Below are 4,449 nucleotides of genomic sequence, written 5' to 3'. Positions count from 1 at the left end.
ATGTGGTTGATGACTACGCTTTGAATTTTTTAATGTGAGGGGTGATGTATCTGTAAAAACTCAAACACTTAAGTTAGTAATAAATTAAGCTACTATATTTAGTCTAGTGGTGAGGGATTTGGATAGTGAAATAGTGTGTAATTTACTTCCAGGACCTGAGTTCGATCACAGCTCATTGTAAACCAAAAAAAATATTAGTAATAAATTAAGATGAACGGGAGGTAGTGAAATAGTGTGTACACTACAAGAAAATTGTCACTTTGCGACACTTCAATTGCAACCCTTTGAAAATAACTGTCGCAATGTGTTTTTTTTATGTTGTTTGCAACGGTTGATGCGACAGTTTAGACAACCGTTGCAATGTTTTGTGTCTAAATCGGGAAAAATTTCACATTAGCGCTTAGTGAAAATTGAATCCTTTACTACCAAAAAAATTGAATCCCAAACAAAAAAAAATTGAACACTCAAAAAAAAACCAAACTTCTAAAACGCAAAAACCCTTTCATCACAGCATCGCTGCTTCGCCGCATCGCCGTTTTCCTTTGGCGCACTGTGGAGTTCCTGCAACCACAAATCCCTAAATCCTTCCAAATCCAAACCCCTAAACTAATTCATCATTTCAATCCCTAATATTTAAATCTCTAACAAAGCTTATCATGACAAACCTTCTCTTTCTTTCTCTCGTTGAGCAGAGTTGGTTGTTTTCATCTCAGGTTCATTGTTCTCTCGTTGAGAAAAGTTCATTGATTTCATTTGAGCCTCACATCTCAAGTTCGGTGTTTTTATTTTGTGTACTATTATTTCTGGAAAAATTTATATTGCTAGATGTTATTTTGCTTGTTTTCATTTCCTTTGTTCTCCGCCGTTCTTCACAGATCTTGTGTCGTGACTCGTTTGTTCTTCGTCCGCCGATCTGTCACTCATCATCTTTCTATGTGCTTCGAGCCTCTCTGGTTGGTAATAATCTAAGAAACATTATTCCTATTTTTGTCTCCTCTATTTCCCCCTTAAATATATCTGCCTGCGTTGAAATATTAATTCGAGGATTTAGGTTAACAATATTAGAGAACTAAAGTCTCTCAATTTCTTTTCAGTTCATGTTTGATTTTATGTTTCTCTATGTTCTACTTATTGAGGTGAATGATTTACGGAAGTAAAGTCTATCAATCGCGGCTTCCTCTGTGATTTCTCCATAAAAAAACCCAAAATTTGTTAGTTTCTCGGTTGTTATGTACCTTATCGCTTTTGTTAATTCTCTATATTAATAATATTACTCATTGATTTCTTCACAATTTTATTCTTTAATGGTCTTCTCAAAGTGCATAGTTTTGTTATTTTTTGTAGATGAATTAGTTTGGTTTTGGTTCGGATAAGTTGGTGTGTGCATTGGTTTGGTCTTTTTCTGGTTGCGGCTGCTGGTGTTTTTGGCCTCTGGTACTGGTTTTTATGTGCTTTCTAGTTTCTTGCTCGGGACTTGAGTGATTGGATTCTTAGTTCATGTTATTCTTGAAGGCCTGCTTTGGTTTGGGTTTCCCGGCGTCTGTCTTTTGGGTTTTGGCCCTTAGGTATGGTTTTTGGTTCTCTTGTTTGTGGTTCTATATCTGTTTTTCCTGCTGGTAGTTTGGGTAAGGTGATGGTTTTTGGGACTTGTAGCTTTTTAGTTTTTAGTCCCAGCTGTTGTTTCATGGTTTCTTACTTCTTGATTTTTATTTTTATTTGCCTTTGTTCCTATGATTTCCTTTGTAAGTTATTGCTTTTGGTGTTGATTCGGGAATTAACCAGTTATGTTAAATTAGGTGACAAACAAGCACATGTATTGCTTTTTTCTCAGTTATTGCATACCCTCATGTTTTACCAACTTCACATGTCATTTACACTAATGTTTATATGTGAGAATATATTTCCGTTGGATAATCGAATGTTGGGATGATTGACATATAGCAGATGCTTCTTTCATTTTCTATATTTCTAGAGAGATTGAAAGTATTGAAACGAATGTGACACATAGTCCTGTTAAAAATGAGGGAACTATTCTTAATTTGTGAATATGGTGTTTGAGGCAAGGTAAGTGCAGGAATAACTAAAGTTCTTTTTTCTTTTCTTTGATGAACTACGTATTATGCTTCTTTTGAAATTTAGTTTATGTTCGTGTCTCCACTATCATTAACTAAATTAAGTTTTAGTGCCTTTTAAGAATGAATTGATTATTAAAACACTTTTGTTTGTTTCACAGGTTAAGTTCTTTTGTCTCTTTCTATGTGTGAGTGTTGTTGATTGGATAATTTGGACTGATTTTCTAGTTTAAGCATTGGTTGCTATTAGCTAACAGAGCATGGACTTCATGTTTCAAGGTTGGTGATCCTATTCATTAGGTCACCGAAAGCTAATGAATGGCTTCAGTTTGCTTGAATCTTTTCCCGATTTAATGATTCCGTGTCTGTTTGAACATTTCAGAGCATTGTGAAAGCTACAGTCCAAGCACATCAGTGAATCAGAGAGTTGCAGCAGCTTCTGATGTCATACTACCTTTCTCAATTACCATATCAGGATCCCCTCCAAATACTCGAGGCTGATATACAACAAGCTACTGCAATTCCAAGAGCCAGAGGTAGGACTCTTATTAAAATGAAATTTATTTGCAATCAATTGGTTCCTCTTTTTTTGTTATTTCTGCAATGGATGGATTGTTCTTGTGCTAGCTTTTTGCGTAATTATCTCAATCTCTTCCATATATTTATATACAAGGTGAGTTAATGATTCTACATATTTGGTTTTGTCTTTCTTACTTTTCTGTTTGGTTTGATGTATTTACCAAAACTTATTATGGGCTATAAATGATTGTTTTTTATTTCTTTTGTTGTTGTTACTATTGTTATCTTATTTTTAAGATAGGAACCAAATGATGATGGTAGATCAATAATGTCTACTGGTGGAATGAAAGTAACCATTAAGTACTTTTGATTGCATGATATGCTTTGTTTTTCTTCTTTTAGCATGATGTGCTTTGTTTTTATGGGTGTGAGTAAGATTGTTCCATAATTAGTACATGTGTGGTTGCTTTGTGTACATTTGATTGTTCATACATGTGTTTCATTCTAAACTTAACAATTTAAAAATGATGTGTGTAAATTCATTTCAAATTGAAGATGTTAGTATCCAAAGCAATAGCTTGACATGATATTGTCATTATGTTGCGTTGTGGCATAGATTTTGTGGACTGATTATGTCTTACTTATAGGTATTAACTCTAGTGGATTCACTAGTGGTGCTCAAAATTCTATAGGGGATTGTTTGAGGAATGTGATATCAAATTCCAGCTTAGAGATTGCGGTTGTGACACAGGTTGTGTGGTGCTGTTTGATTCATTTTAGTAAGGCTTGAGGTTGTTAATAATTGAGGCACTTTGGTACGTATTGTAATAATTTGTGTTTGTCAGTTTTGGTGTGTTTGTCTTGTGACTCTTTTGCATATCTTATGTCTCTATTTCATCTTTCATTAATAAATTATTCCTTTGCTTTTCAAAAAATAAAAACTTGTTCGGTTATAATTTCATTTATTTGATGTATTTAGAAAATAGATTTTGAAGGAACCATTATCTTGTGGAATTATGTCATGGACTAAGTTAATCTATATAATTCCGTTTATTTAAGTATCCTAATATATACTTATGTTTTTTCAGGTAACTGAGTTAGAAAAGTCTAAGAGATGGCAAATGTTCGGAGTCTAGTTAGCACTAATTAAGGATCACGAAACAACATCACATGCTAGGAATATTGAGATATTTTGTTAAATCCTTATTTTGACTTAATGTGTTGTATATTTTGCCACTCTACTAATGGTTAGGTTTTAGTTTTTTGAATGATTGAACTACATTAGATTATTCTTTTTTTTTTCTTTAGGAGTTTCATGTATTTTAATCAGATTTTTTATGTATAAATGTTGTTAGTATTGAATTGAATGAATTATATAAATGAGATTAAGTTATTTATAATTATATATTTGTGCATTTTAATTTTCTTGTTATTGTATGGATATTGTAACTATTATTTAATTAGCTATCAAAATGAATAAAAAAATGTTTTAAATTAATATTAAAAAAAACTAGTTTGCGACGGTTTTGAAACCGTTGCAACCTCTACTAATAAATCTAGTATCACGTGGGAAAAATTATAGTGACGGTTTTGAACAGATGCAACGACGGTTTTCAAAACTGTCACAATCACAATCTTCTATTGCGACACACAAATCAGCAACGGTTTAAGAACCGTCGCAGATGTACAATTGCAACGGTTTCAACCGTCGCAGGGTACAATATTAACAGTCGCAAAATGCTTATTTTCTTGTAGTGGTAATTTACTTCCAGGGCAAAAAAATCTGTTGGGCGTGTAAATCTCGTTGTATCATATGAATTGACACATAATCATGATATACATGGTTCTTGATCCACAA

At 33.0% G+C, this 4,449-nt stretch overlaps 1 long non-coding RNA gene across 4 annotated transcripts; it reads left to right on the top strand.

Annotated features, from left to right (window-relative positions):
- The first annotated feature begins 482 nt into the window (after positions 1-482).
- LOC123884547 lies at positions 483-3,978 on the top strand. 4 transcript variants are annotated; one of them, XR_006800866.1, is made up of 7 exons: positions 483-771; positions 876-957; positions 1,345-1,565; positions 2,234-2,351; positions 2,455-2,608; positions 3,239-3,406; positions 3,680-3,978. It is a non-coding gene; the product is annotated as an uncharacterized LOC123884547 (long non-coding RNA). The 4 variants fall into 4 exon arrangements; XR_006800867.1 differs by lacking the exon at positions 2,234-2,351 and having other exon boundaries at positions 876-953; XR_006800864.1 differs by lacking the exon at positions 2,234-2,351.
- Positions 3,979-4,449: the final 471 nt, after the last annotated feature.

Source organism: Trifolium pratense, linkage group LG1 (genome assembly GCF_020283565.1).
Source record: "Trifolium pratense cultivar HEN17-A07 linkage group LG1, ARS_RC_1.1, whole genome shotgun sequence".
NCBI lineage: Eukaryota > Viridiplantae > Streptophyta > Magnoliopsida > Fabales > Fabaceae > Trifolium > Trifolium pratense.
The sequence above is the reverse complement of the archived record's forward strand: the minus strand, read 5'-3'. Positions and strand labels throughout refer to the sequence as shown.